General features: G+C 45.8%; 1 protein-coding gene across 1 annotated transcript in view; it reads left to right on the forward strand.

Annotated features, from left to right (window-relative positions):
- KSR2 (kinase suppressor of ras 2) overlaps nt 1–27,446 on the forward strand; it is a 400,554-nt gene that overhangs the window by 235,936 nt on the left and 137,172 nt on the right. The window lies entirely within an intron of this gene.

Consider the following 27,446-nt stretch of genomic DNA (forward strand, 5'->3'; position numbering starts at 1 on the left):
GCTGCTAGAGCAGGAAGGGAGGAACCCTGGGTCCCCAGTACAGCCATGGGGTGATCATGCTGCTGCTCTGATAAATAAGAAGCAATGTTCACTGAGCACCTGTACATGCTCATAACCCCCACGCATGACCTCATTTCGTTCTTGCAACAAGCCATTGTGCGGACAAGTTATTCTCATTGTATAGATGAGGAAACAGAGGCTCGAGAACATTGAATAACTTGACAAAGTCACACAGCTGTTGAGTCATTGAGGCAAGCTTGGAAGCTGGCTCTTCCTAACTCCAGAATGGATAAGCTTTACCACCACATGTGATTTGATCCAAGATCCCTCAAATATTCAGCTGGGGGTCTTTCTCTAAATGTGGGATTCTCTTCTTTACCTATGCATAAGGGTCTTTGAACTTTTTTTAGGGAAGCTATGGACCCTCCACCATGAATTTCATGAAATCTGTTATTCCTCTTCCTTGGAAAATTGCACACTGTACCTCCACCATGGTGTCCAGTATCAAGACTGTTGGGCTCAGATGCTCTGCTTTAGCCCCACTGGATGGTAGGCCTGGGCAGAATGGTGAACTGTTTACAGTCCACACATGTGCATTGTGCATCCACTGCAGGGACCAGAAGAACCAGAAGTGACCAATGTGGACATCAATTAGAACTTCTAGCTAGAGTCTGGCTTGTGTCTGTGCCTGGGGGGCACAGGTCCTGAATCAAGCAAACTAAAATAGACTCATGACACATATCAACACCAGAAGGCCAATTTATTAATTTGTCGAGAGAAATCACTGTCAGACCAGAAATACTCTGTGGGGGTGGGCCCGTGTGGCAGTCAGAGGGTGGCCTGGGAGCCCAGACAAGGAAAGGGGGTGATGACGTATCAAATGTATCATAGCAGCAGGGTGAGGCAGGATTTCATGGCCCCGGAGGGTGATGCCAGGTACCAGTGCCAAGCTCTGTTTCTTTTTGAGCTGTGTGCCTGACCTCGAGCAAGTGCAGAGCCTTTCTAAGCCTCAGTTTCTTCATCTGTAAAATGGGGCTAACCGTAGATGCATTCTATCAGTGGTTGTGAGGATTAGATCGGCTCCTGCCTGTCGAGTCAGCTGCATAGGGCCTGGTACACGGTAAGTGCTTAATACATGGTAGCTGTTGTTATGATGTTTATGAGGTCCTTTTCCCTGGCAGCATTTACATCCTCTGACTTTATGATTAATTAGGGGGCTGTGGGAAAATGTCTTTCAGTTCACCCCCCCCCAGCATACACACGTACTTCCCCATGGCCCTAAGGGTGCTTGGAATTTACCTTGGCATGACGCCGGGTGGCTGCCTCCAGCAGCCATCTGTCTCTGGGCATCAGTGTCCTATGAGTGATATTACCATGGCCATCTCTGGGGGCTTAACCACAGCTCTGCACTTTAGCTCTGTCCAGAACAGAAGCATCTTCAGCCTGCTTAAAAAACCACATACTTATTCATTTAGACCCCTCCTCTCCTGCCAGAAAGTCTTGGGAAGATTCACCATGGCTCCCGACTTTTCATGCCTGCCCTGGTCTCCATGTAAGAGGAGAGGCTGCTCCACTTGCCTGTGAGTAGGAGCAAAGTCCTTAATTAAAATCAGCCCTTAGCATTAAGAGGCTACAGAAGCACAGTTTACTGTTTGGACGGTCCCAGTCCTTGTATGAAGAGAGGTCGCCCTCTGATCTTCCGTAAAGGAGAAAAGTAACATTTGAATCTTAGCAGGAGAATGAGTGTGTATCCCAAATATTAGTTGGAATCCCGTGGGCCAGTCCCACTTCCACTGATCCTAACAAAGGATGGAAACAGAGGCAGCCCAGTAGAATAGGCTCCAGGTTAGGCAATGAGAAGCTCTCTGTTAGAGTTTTCATGATGCCACCAATTGCTTGTGTGACCTCTGTCTCTTCCTCACCACAGTTCAAACTCACCACAAACTTTGAGACATGCATTATAATTCCCATTCTATAGATAAGGTAACTGAGACTCAAAAGGACAAATGATCTTGCCCACCTTGTGGGTTTTGAATCCAGTTTCAACTCTAGCCTGTATCCTTGTTCCTTGGTGAAGCGAATTCCTTTCTCTGTCTGGGTCTCAGTTTCCCCCGTTGTATAATAAATGACTCCACAGGGGTCCAGTCCAAAGCTTAGAAACTCTGTGATTCCAAGGCTAACCCAGTTACCAAATCTTTTGATCACTTAGAATGCTGGTCTGAGGACTCTGGGCTGGGACAGTTGGGAGGATGCGTGGGTCAGGCACTGGGTCACCCTTGTTTGTTCTCCCCTTACTATGAGCTTCAGAAGAGACCTTTCTGCCTCTGGGTCCCAGTGCCAGCCTTCCTCCCTCTGACCCAGTGGAGGGAGCTGCTGAAGCTGTGTCCCTGCCAGGCTGAGTCTGTCTGTCCTTTTGTCACTGTCAGATCTGGCTGTGGCTGCACTGTGATCCACCATCTTGTTACCCCTGCTGGAGACACCTGGGGACAGCATTAGAGCATTAGACAGATCTGCCTGTAGAGTGGCAGAGACTCAGACCCTCAGGGTGCCCTGCTTCCTCCGATGGGTCATGAGAAGGACTTCCCCTCCTTGAGTTTACCCTATGTTCCTGGTCTGGGAGTGACGAGCGGGGTAGAGAAGGGAGTGTCGGAGCCCCAGCTTTCAGAGGAACCTTTCTCTGAGGCTGTCGTCAAAACACAAGTTACTAAACCTTACCACTCAGTGGAAGACGGTGACTCAGGAGTGAACCTACCTCCCAAAGAAGTAGAGAACAATGGACTTATCTTCCCATCCTCGAGGCATTTCTTCTGTGTTTTGTTTGGGCACGTCATGTGGCCCAGATGGTGTCTGATCAGATGCCCCCTACCCACCAACCAGTTTTGGTCCAACAAGCTGTGTGCTGGTGGCTCCTTGTAGGGTATCAGGCTGCCACTATAATCCCCAATAAAAGTCTTCTTCAGAATGCAGAAAATACTGTCTAGATGGGAGAGAGTGATGACTCATCATCATTCATTACCGGTTGGTGGAAGTGATTTTGGGAGTATAGCAACTAAGTGGTTGCTGACATATCGTTGGGCACTCACTGAGCCCCCTGAGTCTGTCAACCTGGCAATGATGTAGTGAGGACAAAATGAGGAATGGGTGTAAGTTTCCCAGCACAGGGGCTGGTGCTTAGAGCACGAAGTGTCATAAAGGGTAGGTTTGGCAGTGATTGCTGCCTGTCCTATGATGGGATAACTTGTAACAATGATGAAAATGATGATAATAATAGCAATTGGCCTTTACTGTGCATTGACAATGTTGCAGGCACCGTTAATTCAGGCAAAGCAATTTGCTTGCATTATATAAGCTTCCCAGTTCTCCATCAGGTAGTTTCTATTCTTATGCCTATTTTCCAGATGAAAAACTGAGGCTGGAAGGGTTTGAGTAGCTGGCCCAAGATCACAAGGGCGGGTAGGAGTTTGCCTTCGTTCTCAAGTCCCCATTCTATGGTGCTGAGGAGGAACACAACTGCCATGCTGTCTTCGCTGAGACCTGGTTGCTTATCGTGGAGGGACCTTAACTTGTGCCAGTTTCCCTTCTGGCATCCTTGCCTCTTTGGGGAATTGTGTTGTGGGGTTCCGCCTTGCCCCAAGGATGCCTCTCGTTTATCAGCATGCTGTGCTCACTCAGAGAGCAGCACCCATGCTGGCTGACAAATTGTTACCCTGCCAGACTCCGGTGTCGATATTCAGGGGCCATTGTCCCACGTGGTGGCTGTGCCTGTAGGGGCCAGGCAGCTGCAGAACGCAGCCAAAAGAATGAGTTGCAGACACCTTCTGCAACTCATTTATCCTGGACATCTTTAGTAGAAGATGAGGAATGATGCTCTACTTTGCCCACCTGCATTTTTCTGGGTGTTTCTTCGTTAGCTGCCTATGGGGGTCTAGGACTTCAGGGCAGTAGCTCCCAAAGGGAACAGATGACTAATGATTTCCAGACTTCCCCTTCTTGGTCCTAATGGCACCAGCTGGGGTTTTATACACGGCCCCCATCCTATAAAATATAGTCCTTCGCAGGTGTCTTGAATGATGGTGTGCCCTCCCCTTGTCCTGTCTCACCAGACGTGCTCTCCTCATCTCTTCGCTGAGCATTTCCTGTGCTTTTTCATGGACACAAGGCGACAGAGTTGACCCTCAGCTGAGGGCTTGGTCCCCGTGTGCCTTGAGGCTGAGTCAGAAGTCTGATTTGTTGAGGGAGGCAGCAGGTAGCAATAAAGACTGATGAAGCTGAACTGCATGGTCCCAAGAAACCAGCCACTGGAGGGTTATAAAGAGACTCGGGATGGGGGTGATTATATAATGGGGTTTAATGAGGCTTGAGGCCAAGGTTCATTACCCCTTGAAGAGGACGACGAGAAGTGCATGTCTTGACAGAACTTTGCTGCCTGAACCATGTTCTCATCTCAGAAATTTGAGATTTTTGAGAAATCTCTGTCTGGCCTGACTCAATGGTGGCAGTTTCAAGGGGGAACCCATCTATCACATAGGAGGGTCCCAGAGAATGTTTCTCCCCACAAATGAGCAGGTTAAAAGTGCTGTTCCTCATCTCGCCTCCCCCGAGCAGATACAAGGCAGCACCCCTGTTGCCTGGCATCTTTGCTGTATTTTAGAAATTTTGCTATAATTTAGCAGGTCCTTAACCCACACTGACCATGTGCCGCTTGCCAGGCAGGTGCTGGTCTAGGCGCTTCATAGCCATTAAGATATGTGTACCTGGAAACCAGTAGCATCCACAAAGGCTCGTAATGCAGAATACTAGTCCCCTGTGCCATCTCTCTGTCAATCCTGCTTTAAAAAAACTCATCCTGTGTCTTGTTCTTTTGATAATCACTTCCACCATTTAAGCTAGATTGTACCCGGGCTTCTCAAAGCATGTCCCAGGCCAACAGCGTCTGCATCACCTGAAAGCTTGTCAGAAATGCAAATTCTTACTTTCCCCCTTCCAGACCTGCTGAATCAGAAGCTCTGAGGAGAGAGTCCAGCAATCTGAATCTTCACCAAAACTCTAGGGGATTCCGCACACTAACATTTGAGAATCATTTGGTTATATGACAACTTAAAAAAGTTGTTTATTTTGAGATAATTTCAAACTTACAGAAAAGCTGCAAAAACACTACAAAGGATTCCTGTACCCCCTTTACTGGGATTCATCCATTTTTAACATCCCCTTACATTTGCTTCCTCTGTAATCCCCCACCTTGTTTTCTCTCTCATTTTTGTCAACCATTTGGGACTGGGTCATCTACACTCTTATGTAAGAGGTACACAGAGGCACCAGGTTCAGTAACCTTGACACTGATTCAAGACTTTCATCTAACCATATTCCTATTTCGGCAATTGTCTCAATAGCATCCTTCATAGCAATTTATTTTTCTGGCACAGGATCCAATCCAGGATTACATATTGCATTAAGTCCTTGTGTCAGGCTTGAATAGTTCCTCAGCCTTTCTTCGTTGTTTGTGACTTTGACGTCTTTGAGGAGCGGGGACCAGCTTCTTCACAGAATGTTTCTCAATTTGGGTTTGTCTGCGTTTCTCCATGTTAGATACAGCCTGTGCGGTTTGGGCAGGATTTCTACTTATGTGGTGGTGTGTGCTTTTCAGGGCAGTCCCTCTTTATGGACTAGGTGTTTAAATTTTTCCAAAGAAGTCAGAGACTGTGACTTTTCTTTTTAAGGTTTTATTTATTTATTTATTTGAGAGAGAGAGAGAGAGAGAGAGAGAAAGAGAGAGAGAGAGCACGAACAGGGGGTATAATGGTGGGGAGGCTGAGGGGCAAGGGGAGAGAGAGAGAAGCAGGCTCCTCACTGAGCAAGGAGTTCTACTTGGGGCTCCATCCCAGGACCCTGAGATCATGACCCAAGCCTAGGGCAGACACTTAACCCACTGAGCCCCCCAGGTGCCCTGAGACTGTGACTTTTATGAGAAATCTCCCAATTTTAAAATGCTACCACCCAATGAAAAGTCTTTTAACACTGTTTGAGGTGGTATTAATCCCACAGATTTGTGGGCTGTATTTGGTCTTGGGGCTCTCAATTTTTAACCTCTGTTCTAAAATCATAGAGCTCAGGCCTAATAGGGAACTGAGAAATCACTGAGTCTAAGCCCTTATTTTACAGATGGAGAAACTGAAGCCAGAGAGTAGAGGGAACTTGCCTAGGGTTTCAGAGCTGAGATTTGAACCTGGATCTCCTTATGCCTAACTAATAGTTTTCTCCATTATGCCAAGATGATTGTAAAATTATAGAGTCTGCTGCTACTGAACGTGCTCTAGAGGAAGGAAACAGTACCTTTCTTTAAAAGGTGACACCATTTGTGTGTACAGGGGGCTGGTAATTGTGTGTGAGCGTGCATGCGTATGTGTGCGTGGTGCATGCATATAGTTATGAATGTTCTAGGTGAGGCAGCTTCTGGGTTTTTATCATCAACCCTTTCTTCTCTGTAATTTTGCAGTTCTTGCCCTAGCACAAACAGTTTGGGCTCAGCATGCAATAGACAACCTTAGACCTTTTGTTATGATTGCTCCCATCAGGAATTGTGGCAGCAAAAATTGGTTGGTAAGTGGTTGGCATTAGCAGCCAGAGGATCATTTATATCTATTTGAATGAGTCCTGATTCTTAGTCAGGTACACATTGTTGGCGTGGGCAGACCCATTCCCTGTCATCAGGAGTGTGTCTGATTGTACCTTTGTCCCAGTAATATCCCCCAACCCCTGGCTGAGTACTTCAACCAATTTTATAGCAACGAGAAAAGAAGTAACAAGTAATGTGGCTGTAGAAATACGCGATGTACACCCAGTATTCATTTTCCTCACCCATGTTCCCGCATCCCCATTCTGTAAATGAAGAAACAGATATTCCAAGAGGAGAAATCCATGCTTGGCTTCAGTTTATACAACTCATCAGAGCCGAGACTAGAAACCATGGTACCTTTAGACTCTAAGTTGCATGTGTTCTCTGCACATAATTTGGTCAGACTTCATTTCCAGGAGACACCAGTTGGGGCATGGTGGCTTTTTTTTTTTTTTTAAGATTTTATTTACTTATTCATGAGAGACATATGAAGAGAGGCGGAGACATAGGCAGAAGGAGAAGCAGACTCCCTGCAGGGAGCCTGATGTGGGACTTGATCCCAAGACCCCAGGATCACGATCTGAGCCAAAGGCAGACACTCAACCACTGAGCCACCTAGGTTCCCCATCCTAGGTTGCTCTTATCAAATTTGTTTCCCTCCCCAAGAAAAAAAATTCATCTCTAGTGGCCTCATCTTTTATATCTACCCAACTGAGCAAGTCTGGATTTTATCTAGGTGTGATCTTTGGCCCTTCCTCTCCATGATGTCCCATATCCAAGTCTTGTTGAGTTGACCTTCTAAATAACGGTTGACAAACTTTCTGTAAAGGCCCAGGTAGTAAATACTTTCAGATATGCAGGCCATATGGTCTCTATTATAACTACTTAGTTTTGCCATGTAGCATGAAGCAGCCATAGACTGTCTTCTAATAAAGTGGGTGTGGATGTGTGTTCCAATAAAACTTTATTTACAGAGCCTGGCAAGGGGCCAGATTTGGCTCAGGGGTTATATATTGTGAGTTCTCTTCTTCCAGTTCTTTCCATCTCCTCCTCTATCACCACCACCCTGGTCCAGACTATTCAGTAGTCTCCAAATGGATCTTTCTATATCCATTTTAGTCCCATATCCAGTCCACCAAAGTGATCTGGCCCTCAAATCCAGTTTCTACCATGATCTTAAGTGAACTGCGTCCTCTCCTGTTTTGAATGCATGGGCTACTGGATACCCTGTCATTGTTGTCACTTCATCTCAATCACTACTTCCTTGGGAAAGCATTTCCTAACTCCCCGAGTTATGTCAGTTAAATCTTCTCTTGTCTCTTGCGCTTTCCTTCTGAAGCACTTATCATAATCCACAGCCATCTGTTTGTTTATATGAGTATTTGTTTAGTGTCCTGTTCCCCATTATCAGTTTCTCAAGAGCTGTGACCACTTTGCTCTTGCTTGTTACTGTATCCACAGTGCCTTGCATGGAGCTGGAACATGTAAATGTTTTTGAATGGACAACAACATTTTTGAACATTCACTCTGTAGCTGGCACTGTGAGCCTTCAGTTACTCAGGGTCTAGAGGACAAAAGAGAAAGGATTCTGTTATCCTCCAGAGCTGCGGTGCTGGCTGAATTTGGCATTACTGAGGCAGGGGCTGAAGTTGTTGGACTTTGATGCAGTCTTTGGGATGTTATGGGTAGTCTCCTGCCTTACCTGACCAAAGAAACAGGCACTCAAGCAAAACTGCTAAAAACCATTTTGTTGATTGGAAACAGGGTAGTCTTTATCACTGCATGGTGGTGGTAGTACTAATATAGAGCTTAACACTCACAAGTGACAAACAATCCAAGTTGTGGGTTTGTTATTTTGTTTTTGTTTTTTTTGTTTGTTTGTTTTTTAGTAATAAGGTCATGTATTGACACATGTAACTGAAAAGTCCAGGGGTTGCGTAGGCTGCAGGTATGGCTGGATCAGGGGGGCTCAGTTCATGTCAGGACTCAGTCTCTCTGTATCTCTTGACTTGCCTCTTCCCCAGGATGGTTTCACTTTTAGGATCCATGTGGTAGTAAGATGATCCTGGAGGTCCCTTCCCTACTCTGGTACAGAATGGGAGAGTGAGATTGTTTAGGTCTGAGATGCACTGATTCAAATCAACGTGGCCATGTGCTCTCCTCTAAACCAATCAGTGGGGTCAGACTTGTGGGATGTTAACTTATTGGCTTAATCCTAGGCTGTGATCTTTTCTTTTGGGCTTAGGAATTGTGGGTTTTATCTAAGAATGGAGAATGAATGCCAGGGAAGCTGATAACCAGTGTCCACTAGAGTAACAATGAATAATGGGATCCCTATCCTAGGGGTTTTGAGGAACATCCACATGGCCAAGTTAGTTCATTATCCAAATTAGTGGGGCCGTGTCTCCATGCTATGCAGAAAACCCTTTCAGTTCTCCAACATCTCCCTTGGACTGTGTTTCTCTGTGATCCCTGGCAAGGAGTTTCTTTACTATCCCTCTGACATTCCCTGGGAGTCTCTAGGACGCACACAGCTTCTCAGAGAAGGTTAACCCATGGTGCTGGGGAGAGGCTCAGGGCCATTCCCAAGACCAATAGCACCCCACTATTGGCCAGGCACCAAGCTGAGAGTTGGACAAGCTTGGGTTTAAATCTTATCTCTGTTTACCTAACGTCTATGAGCCTCAGTTCCCCCATCTTTAAAATAGGCCTTTCTTGTGGAATGGTTTCTAAGCTGAAGTGAGAGGGTGCTGAGCATGGTGCCTAGTGTGTAAAAAGCACTACCTAAGTGTTGTAGTCATCAGCACTCCTGTATGGTGTTTGGGTTTTGGTCAATTTTGATCCTTGTCGGTTTCTGCTGGACATCACTCCTCCCACCACCATGTCTGAACGGAGTAGTCAGTACTGATTGAATTCCTGATATGTTAAGGGTCTTAGTCCATTAGGGCTGCCATAACAGAACACCACAGACTGGGTGGCTGATAAATACCGGGCATTGATTTCTCATAGTTCTAGAGGCCGGGAAGTCCAAGATCAAGGTGTTAGCATGATAGTGTTCTGGTGGGGGCCCTCTCCTGGCCAGTGTTTTCTTACTGTCTTCTCACATGGTGGAAGGGGGCTTGCAAGCCCTTTGGGTCCTCTTTTTTATACATCCAGTTCCACTCATGAGAGTCCACCCTCATGACCGAAGTACCTCCCAAAGACCCCACTTCCTAAGACCATCACATTGAGGGTTAGGATTTCAACTTTCGAAATTTGGAGGGCCACAGACATTCAGATCATAGCACTGAGTATCATGGAGGCATCCAATAAATGTCTGCTACCATCCCTGACCTCAGAGAACTTGCAGTCTGGTTGGTTAGAAGCCACATGAGACACAGCCAAAACCGCTAGGCCAGGAGTTGGGAGATCTGGGTTCTCCTCGCAGGGCTGCTCCCCTTGGCCATGTGGCCCTCGCTAGATTGCTCAACATTTCTGAGCCCTGGTTTCTTTATCTGGCCAATGGGCATGCCAGTGATTATCTGCCCATCTCACGGGAATGTTCATTGTTGGGAGGTCTGTGACCACCGTCTGAAAACTAGAAATTGTTTAGATGGACAAAATGTCATTATCTCTGCCCAGTAAAAAGCAATACAGACAGGCGGTGCAGACGTTGGGCTGTTATGCATTTGTAACGCTATTTAATCTGATTGGCTGGGCTTGTGTTCTGACTGGCTGAGCATATCTCCTGATTAGCTGGGCCTGTGTTCTGATTGGTGGGACGTGTGTTCTGATTGGTCAGTGCCCATCCCATAACGATTGTTAAATATTCTCAGACACCCCTAAATGTAGATGCCTACTTCTCTAAACATAAGAAAATTCTCAAGCCTCAGTTTCCTGGTATGTAAAGTGAGTGTAACCATATTGTCATCATATGGTTGTTGTATAGACTATAGGAGATGGAGTGTTAGTTGGATTAAGGTCAGCTTTCTTCACCAAGTGGTGTGCTCCAGAAAGGCGATGTTTTGTCTGTCTTGTTCATGGCTACATCCTCAGTCTGTCTTGTTCATGGCTACATCCTCAAGGCCTGGCACTTCGTAGATGCTGAGAAGTATGTTTTGAATGAATAAATAAAGCCCAGTGCCTCCTGCTAGGGACATGGTCATTACTCAGTAAATCTGCATTTGGGACATGGTGGGGGTGAAGGATGCCCTTGGCGTCAGGCAGTAGGGAGAGGTGAGGACTGTGGAAAAACACAGAGCACCCACCCCTTCTAAAGAAGGCAGTCACCACTCATAGCCAATTGCTGCTCTATGGGAAGGGGACAAAGTGTCCCCAGATCATCCAATTTTTCCAAGAGAAGCCAGACTTCTGTGGGCAATTACACAACTTTTAACATATTGGCAACGGAGGAAATGCTTTAAAAATTCTGTCATAGGTTAGGCAACATTTGCATGGGGGGGCCACCAACTAGTGACCAGACCCACCATACCTGGGATGTCCTTTGCTAATTCTTGTAACAGGAACTTTTTTAAGAGGTGGACTCAGCCTTCCTTTCCACCCTCAGGACTGTGTCCTGGGGCCCCCCTCTTGACCTCCACTGTCACTCACGTGCCACAGAGACTATCCTCCCTGATATACATCTGCTCCTAGGGTGTAGCTTTCAAAACTGATTTTTCACCCTGGGCATTTTGCTTATTTGTTTCTCCTTTTGAATGGGGAGAGTCCTTTTTCTCCAAATAACAGGCTGCCTTCTGCTTCCTAGCCCTCAGACAGCCTCGTCCCAGCAGCCCACCAGCGGTGGCTGGGGCCCCGGGCTGATTACCAGCACACATCCTTGCTCTGATATCCAGGCCTCACCAGCTGCTGGGCAGGATCTGAGAACCTGCTCTTCATCTCAGGCCACATTCCTCTTGGCCAGAGATGAAAGTGGCAAACATCTCACCAGGCCCCATGCTGCTGTTTGAGGCTGTTAAAGCAGTTAAAGCAGTTCTTCCCTCTGCTGGAAGCCAGGGCATCGCCAGGCAGGCACGGGGTGGGCACTGGGCACCCGCATCCATTTCCCCCTCCTGCTTTCTGCCAATCTGCCTTTCTGTCTCTCATCTCTTCTCTCCTTTGCCTCTCGCCATCCCTTTCTCTCTCTCCTCTCCCTCCTGTCTCTGGTGACCCATCTTCTCCAGCCTCCTGAGCACTGCTGGCCACTCTGTGCCACATTCCTTGGTAGAGAGAGTCTGGGCATGGTAGGGGGTGCTGGAGGGAGGGAAGACTACTCCTCACCCACAGAAACCAGAGCACCTGTCCCGAGGGAGGAAGGCCTAGCATTTGGTGCTCAGTGCTGTGGAGAAGAAGTGGGGGGCAGATGGCAGAGATGTCCTGTCTGGGGCAGGGGATGGCATGCTCCTTTGGATGAACACCCTTACCGATCCCATCATGAAAGTCCCTTGGCTCCTAGGGCCTTAGCCGTTCATTGGCACACCCAGCTTGCTGCCCCATTATTTTCTGTTTCCCAGCAGCATTTGGTCTCACTGTTGTCTGGAAGCCCCAGGAACCGGGCTCTCCCTGGGAGGCTAACCAAGTTTAGTCACCCAAACAGGGGCTGAGCAGGACCTTCTGGGGTAGGGGGTAGCATGCTGCAATTGAAAAAGCACAGAGGCTGTGCCTCTGCCAGCACCAGGGGTTGGCTACTTTCTCACTAAGGGGCAGCCTTACATAATTGAGTGGGCAGGGCTGTGTTTCAATAAAGCTTTATTTATAAATGCGGGTGGTAGGCCAGATTTGGCTTAAGCTTCAGAGCTGCACAGGACCTGGTTTCAGATCCCGGCTCTGCCCCCTGCAGGCTAGGGGGCCTTAGGTAAGTGATGTCTCTGAGCCTCAGTTTCTCACCTGTAAAGTTAGGAGAATAGTCAGATCTCAGAGGGTGATGGCAAGATTAGATCAGAGAATGTGTATGCACTTCTAACACAGTGCCAGGCATGTAGTGAGCTGGTAATAAATATCAGTAATTGTTATTTACATAATGTTACTAACATATGTATATATTAGATATATGCACACACACACACACACACACACACACACACATCCATTCCAAGAGGTGCAGTTATTTTCAGTGCTGGATTTGGAGTTGCAAGAAGAGCCAAGAGTGTGGGTTTTGGTGAGGCTTTTTGTTCCACTGTATTTAATGAGGCTACTTCACCTTTGACCCTCATGAGAATGGATTTAGTCAAGGCCCTGTTTCTTCTGTCAGGGACCACCATGCGCACGGCTCAGCCTATCCACACTGAGATGACTGCTCCATTACAGCCTCTTCCCAGTAGTCTGGGATTCTGTTTTTAGGGATGATGGGTGGAGAGGTAGACAATGAAATAGAGATTCTCCCAAGAAACAGTATGGTCTCTGCATATATGTAAATGTAATTCTGAAAGCAGATGTATGGGATGGGGGGGTTCAGGAGTCTAGAGAGAGGAGGCAGTCTGCCCTTACCCAGTTTCTCTCCCTCTTGGAAATCCCACAGAACCTGGACTGAGGAGTGGGGGAATTATTGGCAAAAGAGGGGTACCTGGCCTAGAGACCCTTCAAGATTGCATTTGACAGGGCTTTTTGTGGTGGAGGTAATAGACACCCATCATATAATTGGCTTCAGCAAATAAAAGGGAACTTGCTGGTTTGTGTACTGAAAAAAAAAATCTAGATACAAACAGGGTGTCAGGAATGGCTGGATCCAGGAGCTCAGTATCAACAGGGCATGTTCTTTCTCGATTTCTTTTTCTGTCCTGCTTTCTTCCTAGTGGGTTTCATTCTCAGTTAGGCTCCCCATTCCTAGTGGCCCTTGGTTGTTCCAGGCTTCCATTTTTATAGATCTAAGTGCATCAGGAGAAAGAGTTTCAGTATTAGCTCTGATTGGTCTGACAAAAGCACACACATGTCTATCCTGAACTGATCTTTCTAGTCAGTTAGATAGAATTCACTTATGTGGCCCTAGTCACTGGCCCATTCTTGAGTCCATGGAGTGGAGTCCAGTTGGGTGGCAATTAAGGGGGAATGGACCTCTGAGGAATACTGGGGGGATATAACTCCCAGCATAGGGATATTGAGCAGGCAAGATCAACAAGTGCCCCTCATAAAATCCCACTGGTCTGTGGGTAGGACACCTGTGATGCATGCTCCCATCTGCTTCTCTCATTGACCAGCCAGAGGGAAATATGAATGATTATTAATTCAGAAGAGGAGCATAAACCTATTTGATAAGTATTGCCCTTTCTGCTTCTTTGAGATTCCCATTTTGGAGGGTGTCAGGAATCTTTTTCCCCTTCATCATTGCTTTTCAGCTGGCCATGAAGTGAGAAGAAACCTCTTCTAGCCTCGTGGTTCCAGCCTTGGTTGTACATTCAGACCATTGGGGGGTGGGGGAGGGAGTTGGGGAGGTTGGCAGGATGGGGGATGCTTTTCAAAATTCTGATTCCCAAGCTGCACCCCAGTCCAATGAATCAAACCCCATGGAGGGTGGGGCCCAGGCATCAGTACTTTTTTAAACTCTGTGGGTGATTGCAACATGGCAGCCAAGGTCAAGAACCACTGGTCCAGCTGGAGTAGCCGCTGTATTCAGGAACTCTTCTACATGGGTAAAGATAAGCTTTTGCAGGATTTTCTGAATACCTACGACTTCCATGTAGGTACTGCAAACTTTCTTTTCTCATCTCGAGCCCCAGAAATAAATAGGAGACAGGCTTTGGACTGTGAGGTGATGCCATGTGATTTACAGGTGCTGGAGCCCCGCTGGGGCAGTATTCCATCGGCACCGTTCCTGCTTATTAACCCGCTGATGACTGTCAGATTATCTGGTCCCCTTGCTGCATCCTCGCCTGCTCTGGCACCGAGGCATCTGCTCAGGTCCCAGAATGCACATTTGCAGAGGTGGAGGAAGCGGGTGGGCAGGCAGGTGTGAGATGCAGACAGAGCTGCGGTTCCTGGGGCAGATCACAGACGGATCAGGCTGTGGGGACAGGACCAATGAGGAGACTTCAACAGCTGTCCAGAGTGCCTAAGATACCCGCCGCCCCCTACCCCGGGGTCATTCATTCGCTCAGCAGATGCTCATGGGGGACCTGCAAAGTCAGGCGCTGTGTGTTGGTGTCAGAATGAAATTGTTAATGCCATACCTAAGGTTTAGAACAAAAGACACAGGTAGTTCTAAGTGCTGGCTCTCTGCATCAGCTGCGTCTGAACCTCATTCCTACCCCATTCTCAGGGTGGAGATTTAACAAAAAGCTCCCATGGATTTAGGGCACAGAGACCAGCCCCTTAGACCAGGCTTGTGACCTGGTGATGTTTTCAACCAGCTGCCAGCCTGGTGAGAAAAATAAAACAAGAAACAGTGTTTCCATCATCCATGTTTGTGAACTAAATACATAGCCCTTTGGTTGGAGAGAATATCCTTCATATCTTTCTGGTGTTAAATGTCCTTTTTAAAATAGAATGATGGGTAATTATATAGATGGTGATTGTTTTTTATGTAGTTTCTTTCCTTGGAAATAAACATTGGCAACTCTAGTCCTTTATTTATTACATTTACTGGTCCATAAAATGCAAGTCAGAGATTGGCGTTCCAAAGGTTGATGATTAATCTTATTTAGAAACAAGCCCCTTCTTCTAAAAGCATCTTACATAAACCTCCAACATATGAATCAGCAGATAAAAGAGGAGTTGCTCTGAGTTGTGTGCAGCAGGGGCCTGGTGTCCCATCCCCATCCCTTCCTCCTGTCCCCTGACAGTAGAGACCCTGAGACACTTCTGTGAAACTCAGTTTGGAAACTGCTACCCTAGGCATTTCTATAAATGTTCTGAATGAATGGGGAAATGCAGGGCCCTTAGGAGGGAAGGGTATATTCCAAAAGTCCTGATTCCTAACTGAGTTTAGTCATTCCAAGGCTGACTTTCGCTGACAAATTAGAGACCCTTCCCAACCCCCATATGGATTTAGCACCTGTAGGTGCCAAGCAGTGCAGTCCCCATCATAATAGTCCTGGGAGGAGGTAGGGTCTGATTTTCTTACTTTGAAAAAGAGGAAACATGGTCCAGGGAAATTACGTGGCTCTCTCAGCATCACCAAGAGGGAGGAAGGGCCTGGGGTCACATATGATTGCTTAAGATCCAGGGCTTTTGTCCACTTTTCTTTATGCTTCAGAGCCAGCTCTGGAGTCTTGGAGGGGCTTTGGAATTATGAGCTCTCCTGCTATCCAAAACTAGGACATTCTTCTGAAACATTTTTTGAGCCAAAATGGTGTGAAGCAAAGAAGTAATGACATTTTGTAAAAGTGAAAATCCTCTTTGGATTTCTTTCGCTTAGCGAACACAGGTCCTAATGCAGGTCTTTTGTAAAAGCAAAGTGGCATATAGTGAACTTGCAGAGAGCAGGAAAACCTGTATCCAGGAACTGTGGCTTTCCGAACAATGTAGCTCTCGAGTTGATGACTTCAAAAGTCATCCCTCCATCTGTCCATCCAACCAGAAATATTTTTGAATGCCTACTCTCTGGGTGGGTACCAGGGATATGGGGATGACTAGACATTCAAGATCTCCATTCTCACGGAGCATCCAGACTGCTAGGGGAGACAGATGTAACAGAACCAGTTATAGTGGCAGTGAGTGGATGTCTAGGATGCTATGAAAATTAAAAGAGAGAAGCAGGGATGGTAGGGGAGCAGGGATACCTAACCTAGCCACTCACAGAGAGGCTTGAACGGTTAGCCAGATGACAGGTGCGGGGGTGGGGGATGTGCATTTAAAGCAGAAGGAACCCCTGTGCTAAATGCATTGGACATGTTTCAGGAGCACAAGAGTCTATGGATGGAGCAGCAGCAGGGAGAGGGAGAGGTGAGCAGGAGCCCCATCAGGGGTTATAGTTTGGTATTGGGGGTTTATTTTTATTTTATTTTTTAAAGATTTTATTTATTTATTCATGAGAGACACAGAGAGAGACAGAGACAAGGCAGAGGGAGAAATGGGCTCCCTGTGGGGAGCCCAATGCGAGACTTGATCCCAGGACCCTGGGATCACGCCCTGAGCCAGGCAGACGCTCAACCACTGAGCCACCCAGGAGCCCTAGTATCTGGGGTTTAATCTCAGTGCTGGGGGAAACTTTCCAGCCTCCGGCTCAGGTGCTGGACCTTACCTGTGCGGTTTCTGCATCCCCTTCAGTGGCAGTTTCTGCTACCTGACAGGTGTGCCTGTTACAGGTTGGAATGAATCCCCCTCACAGATATGTGGAGGCCCCAACCCCCAGGACTGCAGCGTGTGACCTTATTTGGAACTGGGGTTGTCGCAGATGTAATTAATGAAGTGAAGATGGGGTCTTGCAGGAGAAGCGCGGGTCCCTACTCCAACACAACTAGCGTCCTTGTAAGAACAGGGAAATTTGGGCAGAGAGACAGAAACACGCAAGGAGAATACAATCCGACCATGGAGGCAGAGACTGGGGGAGGCGGCTGCAGGCCCAGGAGCCCGAGAACTGACTGAGGCCCAGACGCTGGGGGAGGCCGCGGAGGAGTCAGGGGTCTCCGAGGGGGCCTGGCCCCACCGACACCCTGATGCCGGACTTCCAGCCTCTGACAGGGCGAGGATGCCTTTGTGCCCTGTGAGGCCACCCAGATCGTGGAGCTTGGCGATGGCAGCTCCTAGCCAGGGTCTCTCAGAGGTACATCTTCAGCCCCGACATGCTGGTGAGTCAGTCTCCCGGCGACTGCATAATCAGTCTGGGAGTAAACGGGGTGCTTTTTGTGAAAACACGGTGAGCTCTTCTCAGCTGTGAAATTGCTCATCAGTCAGTGCGTTCCTGTGATCACCCCGCAGATGGCCTCCTAGTGACCATAAAGAGTTAAGTGCTGCTTCCCCAAATGCCCCACTGGCTCCCTGGGTGGCTGTTTGCCTTGGAAGAGAGTCTCTTGACAGGCAGCCCATGGGGACCCTTGGTGGAGGAGGGGGTGAGAGCCCATTAGACACAGCTGCTGCCACCCGCCCTCAGGCACACGGGTCCAGGCCTCCTGCGACACGGTGGCAACAGGCTCTTCGGATTAAACCGTTCGCACAGCCCAAAGAGCTTCACTGGAACTCCCTTTGCTTACTGGCATCACCCCACTTTCTGATTTCATAGTAAACCAGGCAAGGCAGTTCTTAACCCAGAAAGGCCGCCAGTCAACTGGTATAGGACAGAATGAGTGTCGAATGGATTCCAAACCCCCTGGATGAGCCAGGCTCTGCCATCCGTTATTGGGTAACGTTGGCCAGGTTAATTAACCTTGCTGAGACTCAGTTTCCCCATCTGGAAACTGGGGCTTCCTCTGCCTCCTCCACAGCAGTAAGATAAAGATTACATTTAAAAACAGATGGCAAAAAGGCTTCTGAACTGGAGAATGCTGTCCCCCTGGGGAAGGCTGACTGAGAAGGTTCCTTGGTGCAGCCGGCAGAGCCTTGAGTGAAGCCCCCTACCCTCTGCTTGGGGTTTGCAGTGGGAAATAGCACTTGATCTTCCTGGTAATGACCAATAGAACTATCTCAGCCCATTGTTGCTTTGGGTGTGGATGTTCTTCTCACTGGCTTTTCCCTTTCTGCAAAATATTTTTTAAAAAAATATATCACAGGAGTGCCTGGGTGGTTCAGTTGGTTAAGTGTCCGACTCTTGATTTCAGCTCAGGTCATGATCTCAGGGGCATGGGATCGAGCCTCGTGTCAGACTCTGTGCTCAGCGAGGAGGCTGCCTGAGATTCTCTCTCCCCACCTCCCTCTGCCTCTCCCCTCCCTATGGCACTGCTCCCCTCCTCCCTAAAATAAATAAGTAAAATCTTAAATAAAAAAATATGTCACAAATAAAAAATAGTGCATTTGCATATATCCATATGTATGTAGATGTGCTGCTTGTATGTTTATAATCTACAGACACTTTGAAGAATAATAAAATTTTAATGTAATGCTTTAAAAAATCAAATGACAAACTGTGGCCTGTGCACTGGCTGCCTATTTTTGTTGATAAAGTTTTATTTGTACCAGATCTGGGATTAGGGAATAGCTAGCAAGGCAAGGTCATATAAGAGCAGGGTGGAGGGCAGCCCGGGTGGCTCAGCGGTTTAGTGCTGCTTTTGGCTCAGGGTGTGATCCTGGAGTCCTGGGATTGAGTCCCAAGTTGGGCTCCCTGCGTGGAGCCTGTTTCTCCCTTTGCCTGTGTCTCTGCCTCTCTTTCTCTGTGTCTCTCATGAATAAATAAAATCTTTAACAACAACAACAAAAAAGAGCAGGGTGGAATCCTGTCCTTCTATAAATGTTTGATACTTAGTTCATGAATTTTTTGCACTCATTTAAAAAACATTGCATTACAATATTTTTACCTTGGGCACCTGGGTGGCTCAGTGGTTGAGCATCTGCCTTTGGCTCAGGTCGTGATCCCGGGGTCCTGGGATCGAGTCCTGCATTGGGCTCCCCGTGGGGAGCCTGCTTCTCCCTCTACCTATGTCTCTGCCTCTCTCTGTGTGTCTCTCATGAATAAATACATAAAATCTTTAAAAATATATATTTTTACCTTGATACCCAAGTGTCTTGGCCACCCCCTTGAATTTTGTGCTCAAAGCTTGTGCATTGCTTGCCCTTCCCCCTGATAAAAATATTCAGAAACTGGCTTCCAACTTGAGAAATAGATATCACAAGTTCCTGGAAGCCCTTTCTGTGCATCTCCTGATCCCGTTTCTCTTCCTCTCCCCCCCAGAGATGACGCTGTCTCGAACTTGTTTTACCATGACTTTTTTTTTCTTTGTGTGGCACCTCATGTATATGTGTCCGCAAACAACATATAGTTTGGTTTTGCATGTTTTTGAACTTCATAAAAATGGGATCATACTGCACGTATTCTTCTTCCAATGAATATTCTGGTTCTGAGATTCATTCAAGTCTATGGGAATAATTGTAGTTCATTCATGTTTATGCCGTCTCATACTGTTGCGCCAACTCTGTAACGCCTACACCTCCCCCCAGATTAGCATCTCTGAGATTGGGCTGTGCTTTGCAGTCTCTGGCACCTCGTAGTCACCGTCTGTCTGGCAGGGTCAGCTATAGTGGTCATTGCTTGCCCGTCCAGCACATAGAGATGTGGCTCTTCCTTTTGTTGTCACTTCTGAGGCATTGTGCATTATTGATCTTACATGAGTTGAATTTAATTGGAGTTTGAAAGGTCTTCAAAAATATTACACTTTCACTTGGCCTTGAAACAAGAAACTCTCTATGCATCTTGTCTATCCAGAAAGGCTTGGGCACAGAGCAGTGTGATACATGGTCAAATATGTCTAAATCAATCTAAGAGAGATTGGAAAATAACACTAAATTAAAAATTTTAACTATAAAAAAGCACTGTGCCAAAGATTAATCGGCAGCCTCTTTCTTTCTTAGTGGCTCATAAATTAATGACCTTACACTCAGTGGCTTCTTAAAAGTCAATGAAATATGGTAATAATCCATTGTATGAACAGACCACAACTAATGCATGCATTCCTCTGTTGATGGACATTTGGATTCTCTCCCAGTTTTTCACTCTGAAGTATTCTTGGACATTCTCCCCGTGTACTTGAGCATCTAGAACAGTTTCCCAAACTTCTCTGGCAGTACCAGTTATTTGGGGAGCATTTGTTTAAAAAATACTGATTTGGGGGTCCCTGGGTGGCTCAGCGGTTGGGCACCTGCCTTCCGCCCAGGGCATGATCCTGAAGACCCGGGATCAAGTCCCACATCGGGCTTCCTGCATGAAGCCTGCTTCCCCCTCTGCCTGTGTCTCTGCCTCTCTCTCTCTCTGTGTCTCTCATGAATAAATAAATAAAATATTTATAAAAATACTGATTTGTGGGTCTCATCCTGAGTCTTTTGAATCTCTGGGGCAAAGCCTGGGATTTAGTTCCTTGAGATAAGTGCCTTTCTTAATTTCTATCAGGGAAGTTTTGGAAAATCTGATCACAGAAATATTCCTGGGAGAACATCTGCTGGGTCTGAGTCTATATGTCTTCACTTGACAAGATCAGAGTTTCTCAACTTCAGCACTGTTGACCCTTGAGGATGAATGATTCTTTGTGGTGGGGACTTCCCTGTGCAATGGAGGATGTACGGTAGCATCTGTGGCCTCTACCCCCCGAGATGTCATTGGCACCTCCCCCAGCCCCAGAGAAACCAGAATATCTCCAGATATTGCCACATGTCCCCCTGGGGACAAAATGAGCCCTAGCTGAGAACCACTGGACTGAGATGATGTTTAATCAGTTGTCAAAATGGTTGTGACAATTTCTATGCTCACCAGCAATGCGTAGGTATTCCCATTGCTCCATATTTTTTTGCCAGCTTTCCTATGGCCAGACCATTTGCCTATTTTGCCCATCCGGTGAAAATAAAGTGGCATCTCAGCTTAGGTTCAGTTATTATTTGCCCAATGGCTGAGAAAGTTGTAGATCTTGCCACAAGTGTATTGGTCTCTCATGCTTCATCCTCGGTGAAATGTCTAGGTCATTAGCCTTTATTTTTTTTTTCTTTCCGTAGAATTGTCTCTCTTTTTCTTATTGATATTTGGGAACTGAAAAAATATTCTAGATTCTAAATCTTTGTTATGTATGTGGCAAATATCTTCTTCTGATATGTGGTGTCTCTTTTGATGAATAGAAGTTTTTAGCATTAATGTAGTCAAATATATCATTCCTCCCTTTATGGTTTTTGCTTTTAAAAAATTGTATTTAATCAGTTCTTTCTGCCCTGAGGTCATAAACATATTGTCCTAGATATTCCTCTAAAAGTTGTGAAGTCTTGCCTTTCATATTTAAGTCCTTAATCCACCTGGAATTGACTTTGCTATATGGAATAAGGCAGGGTCTTATTTTCTTTTCTCCCTAAATGGATAACCGGTTTCCCAATACCATTTGTCAAATAGCCTTCCCTTGCCCCCACTGATCTGCCGTGCCGACTGGTCATTGATCAGGTGGTCTGAGTTCACTCAGGAACATTCCTCTGCCTTTTATTCTGTTCCACTAGCTGTCACTCATTTCTGTGCTTTGTATTTCCTTTTGTGTAGGTATCTGGATCATTTTTTAAATTTTGCACTGATTTTCTTTCAAAAATAGTTCTTAAATCCACTGTGGTATCCCAGAACAGAAGGATGTTAGCAAAAAGACTAGTGAAATCCAAATGAAGTCTGGTGTTGACTTAATGGTAATGTACCAATGCTGGGTTCTTGGCTTTGACAGCTGTGCTATGTTTATAGAAGATGCCAATATGAGCAGGAGCTGGGTGCAAGGTAAATGGGAACTCTCCAGACACTCTTTGTGGCCAGTTGAAAAGTATTCCAAAATAAAAACTTTTTAAAAAAGATTTATTTATTTATTTATTTATTTATTTATTTGAGACACAGAGAGAAAGGCAGACATAGGTAGAGGGAGGAGCAGGCTCCCTGTGGGGAGCCCGATATGGGACTGGATCCCAGGACCCGGGGATCACGACCTGAGCCAAAGGCAGACGCTCAACCACTGAGCCCCCCAGAAGCCTCTCTAAAATAAAAATTTGATGTAAAAAGTTTTTCTCATTTTTTTCCTTCCTTCCTTCCTTCCTTCCTTCCTTCCTTCCTTCCTTCCTTCCTTCCTTAGCCTCCATGCCCAGCATGGACCCCACAGTAGGGCTTGAACTCATGACCTTGAGATCAAGACCTGAGCTGAGATCAAGAGTCAGGTGCACAATCAACTAGCCACCCAGGTGCCCCTGATTTCTCCCATGTCTTAAAAAAAAAAATCTTTTTTGCCTTTTTTGTAATCAATGCCTTCTCTTAAATCCTTAAATTCATATTTACTTTTACATTGTTAGTTTAGCATCTCTGGGGTTTAAACCATTTATCTTCTGTTTCTTTGGTCTACCATCTTTTACATCTTTGCCTCATTGCCTGGCAATTTGTAAAAAGAATCTCCTCTCTTTTATCTCACTGTTTAAGGTAAAAATTCTTAATGTTTCCTACATATTGAAATTCTAACTCATTTTTAAGGTTTTTTTTTTTTTTAGGTTATTCATCTCTCCTCATTTGCTCTCGGCTTTAATCTCTTCATAATCATCTACTTTCCATTACTTATGATGTGTAAAAAGTCACAGGGCTATAGTGTATGGCACAAGGGACATAGTCGATAGAAGTGGATGCTAACTAGACTTATCATAGGGATCATTTCCTAATATATAAATTTATCAAATCACTATGATGTATGCCTTAAACTAATAGGCTATTATATGTCAGTTATACTTATTAAAAAAGATCTATCTCTTCCCTCCTTCTTCTTTGTGAATATGTTATAAAATTTTTGGTTATGTTTATAAGAGTAGAAAAACTTGGTCATGGGGAGACATTAAGAAGCAAACCCCATGAATGGGGGACACATGAGTCTTGCTTCCTTCCACTCTTGAGTTTTAGCAGCAGATTCTGCTAAAGGAGGAAGCCCCTAGTCCCCTACCGAGACAGGCTGTGGGATAACCTTCTTTCTGCAGGCTGTAGTTCTCTGTGTGCAGATGATGTTTGATTTGCTAGAGTAGTCACTTCCATGATGCCTGGGACAGACCATATGTGTGATGTCACCTCCTGAAAATCTATGGCCTGGGTATCTGGAGCTATTGCATTTGAGCTCACTGCTCTCACATCTCCTACTTCAGGATGGCTGGAGGGTCTGCTTCTGGGTCCCACTCAAGTTATCCAGGAAGATGGATATGATTTGTCTCCACACTCACAAATACCATCTACTCAGAGGTAACCCTGGTTGATCACAGATTTCTCAGGGCAGGCAGATCATTTCTGGGGTGTTGGGCACTAGGCATGGCTGGTCTAAGGGGATGCAGCCCTGAGTTCCTGCCTTCCCTATGGCTAATTCATAGGGTAACTGATGTTTAACTTGAAATAGAAATTCCTTCTTGCTGGTGCCTTTGAACAGTAGCCTTTGGGAGAGGTAACTCCCATCTAACCTTATTCTGGGGACATCTCCCAGTAGCCCCCCTTTCTGCTTGGAGTGAAATTTCTATTCTTGTAATAATGGCCTGGCAACTCTCTGAGTTCATGTTTGGCCTGTGCAGGTTTGGTGGCCAAGGAGCACCTGCTGGATACAGGGGTCTCAGGCTCTCCAGGGAACCTGAGGCTCGTGAGGGCCTTTAAAGCTCCATCTTGAACATCTTGCCTTTCTCCTTCCATCAGAATAAATAAATGTTTTATGAGGGCTTTAATGATTTCCTTTTTTACTTTGGAATTTTGTTTAATGAGTGATAATAACAGCTCACATTTTGTATAGTGCTTTTTGGCTTAAAAGTACTTTTTTGTGTATTATCTCATCTGATAAATCAAGATAATTATCCCCATCCTACCCCCAAGTAACTTGATTCATCTTATTTGTGAGTACATAGAAAACACTGAAGTTTCATTTGGTTTCCGGGCATTAATGAACACTTAGTATGCTTAGAAAAGGAGCTGGCCAAAGATTATCTAGATTTATTATCACAATATTTAGCATATTGGAATATAGATGAAGAAAAATAATCAGGCATGAGAGATGTAGATAAAAGTTAAGTTTTTTTTTTCTGATGGAGAATTGACAGACCTAGATTCCTTTTTTTCTGACTTACATTGTTTCTTTTTTTTTTTTGTATATTTTTTATTGGAGTTTGATTTGCCAACATATAACATAACACCCAGTGCTCATCCTGTCAAGTGCCTCCCTCAGTGCAGACCTAGATTCTTAATCACTACAAAGAAGATTGACAAAGTTGGTTTTTGATCGTAAAATAAGAGTCTAAAATTTTTTTCAAACACAGACATAGCAATAGGAGGTCAGGCCATCACCTAGGCTTACAGCTTTAAAGTGGCAGCTCCAGACTCAGCTTTGCTTTTATTCATTCAACAAACATTTGGGACACCTAGGTGACTCAGTGGTTAAGTGTCCACCTTCGGCTCAGGACAGGATCCTGGAGTTTGGGATCGAGTCCTGCATCGGGCTCCCTGCATGGAGCCTACTTCTCCCTCTGCCTATGTCTCTGTCTCTCTCTGTGTCTCTCATGAATAAATAAGTAAAAGTAAAAAAAATTATTGAGGGGCTTGCTCTAGTGTCAGGCTCCTGTCAGCCTGGGAAGCATTCTCACCTCTCATGGAGCCCTTTGGCCTGGGTTGTAAATCCCCAGGTCTTTGGGGGAATTGAATCTAACAGGAAACAGTACTGTGGTCCTTTATTGTGGGATTTCTGCTTTTTACAGAAGCAGAATCTTGACCTTCACTTTTGCCAGGCGTCAGTACCTCCCTCTGTACTACCCATTAGTGCCATTCTCCTTCGCCCATCTAATGACCACAGCTCCCAGAAAACCTTATGTCCCCAGTGCCTACCAATTTTCACTCGCCCGCTAATTCCCAAATTCTCCTTTCCATCCATATTCCCACTGCTACATCAAAGCCATTACCACCACAGCCACAGCCTCCCTGCTTGCCTTTTTCCAGGTCGTTCCCTACACTGCGACCAAGGGGATCTGTGCAAAAGAGAGGACCTTATCAGCTCCTCCCTGCCTATAACCCTTCTGTGACTCCTCAAAGACAAAACTCCTTAATATGGCCACCACGCTCTGGGTGCCCTGTGTTTTCGTTTTGCTCTGTACCTCCCACAACCCCAACCCACCAACTCCTTCCCCTATACACTCTCTCTCTCTCTCTCTCTCTTCCTTTCCCTTACCTCCCCTCTCTTCCAGCTACACTCATTTCTTCCAGCCCCTCATACCCCTATATTCTCTCCTACCTCAGGACTTTTGCACATGCTCTTCTCTCAGCCTGGGATGCAAGTGAGCACAGATCATCTTTGTTGCCCTTCTGCCTGAAGTATGGCAGATTAGTGTTTCCACAAGGGGAGACTGAGAGACGTTACTCACGGGCATACATTAGACATTATAGCACCACTGCCTTAGAACTTTGGGGTTTTCCTTGCTTCTTCCCCTGTACACTTGGAGGAACCCAAAACTGCTTGATCTCAATGGGATCTCCTTGGCCTGCCCGTGAGCACTTGCATGATCCCCTTCTGTGTGGGCCCAGGGAGCTGAAGGTGGAGTGAAGGGCTGCTCCACGAAGCTGTGGACAGTTCAGCTGGTAGGGGTTCAGTTTCTTACTTTGGAAAAGGTTGGTTGAAAAGGTAGAGTTTATGGAGGATGCACATAGCTCTTCTTGATATGCCAAAATACGCCTCTGTGGTGATGCCCAGGCTGCATCTTTATGACTCCCCATAGCATTGCCTTCACTACTTACATTTTGGTTCCTATATGTCTTCACTTTAACTGAGGGACAATTCAGGAGAGTTCCAAGGGGGTATCGCTGAGGATGTTGATTGCTGTAATAACTGTCAAGGACCTTGAGAGGTAATTTATTTCTTGTGTCAGGAACAGGAAGAGTCTTGATTGTCACCTGCTCTTATTTCGTTTTTTATATGATGGAGCCAGTGACTGGGTCAGGTGACCTATTTATGTTTTCCTCTTTCCTCTGGCCACCAACAGATTCAAAACCAAATCTTTGGCCAGCTTCTTGCAGTTGCCAGCATAGGTGTTATGTCTGTTTTCCTTCTTAGTTTCACATTTGTTTCCCGGTCCTATTTCCTTCTGGCTCAGCTTTTTTTATTAGCTTGTTCAAAAAACTTTTCTTCTCTAATGAGTGTGATCCTTTTAATCCTTTTCAGAATAAAGGAAGGCATAAATAAACATGCAAATGTTAAGTTTTGTTACATGATTTAACTATTGTTCACCCCTGAGGGCACATGGGGCATCTGCCGGGTGCCAGGCACTGGGCTATGTGACTACATTTACATGATGGAATTCAAAGAAAAGGAAAAGGAGCTGCAAAGAGGTAGCTTGCAGACTAGCAGTTGGCAGAGTCCAGTTTTTTTAAAAGATTTTATTTATTTATTCATGAGAGACACAGAGAGGCAGAAATATAAGCAGAGGGAGAAGCAGGTTCCCTGCGGGGAACCTGATACAGGACTCAATCCCAGGACCCCAGGATCATGACCTGAGCCAAAGGCAGACACTCAACCACTGAGCCATCCAGGTGCCCAGCAGAGTCCAGTTTTAAGGTCAACTCCGTTCTTTAAAATCCGTGCTTTGAATCACTACCTTCAATTTCCTCCACTGGAGCACTTGCCTACCTCACTGCACTGTAATTATTTTGCTGCTTATCTTTCTCTGAGACCTGACTGTGAGTTCCAGGAGGGCAGTATTCCTGTCTTGCCTCTTGTATTTTTGGCATTTGGCATCATGCTTGAGATATAATAGTCTAGGTTCAAGAAATATTTGTAGAGTAGGTATCAGCTTGGGCTGGGTTTGGCTAACAATTTTCTCTTATTCCAAAAAGTGGAGTAAAGAGCATTTCTAAACAATTCAAGATTCTAAACATTCTATCGAATCGAAGCTTTTCGGTATATAATGTCCTAGACATTTTCTGTGGTGGTAAGATAACCTCTCCAACCAGTGCGAGTTAGACATGGTGTTACCTCTTTTTAAAGCAGGGGAAGGTAAGGTATTAACAGGAGTTTAATCCTGTTTGACCTTTTCTGTTAGGGACAGGGAGAAAAGAATCTTGGTAACTAAATTGTACAACCCTCAAATTACACAAATAGACTCATTCCGAAGGAGATGCTAGTTGAATAAAGTAACTTTTGTTGTCTTATCAAAGAGGCTTTCTGCAAGAGAATCTTTTGCTTTGCAGATGTTTTGGGTGCAGAGGCTGGGAAGGCTGATTGTAAATCTCAACAGTGTTGGCTCTCTGAGCTCTTGAATTACACATGTAAAATTAGATGCAGGAAAT

Source organism: Vulpes lagopus, chromosome 14, assembly GCF_018345385.1.
Source record: "Vulpes lagopus strain Blue_001 chromosome 14, ASM1834538v1, whole genome shotgun sequence".
Lineage (NCBI taxonomy): Eukaryota > Metazoa > Chordata > Mammalia > Carnivora > Canidae > Vulpes > Vulpes lagopus.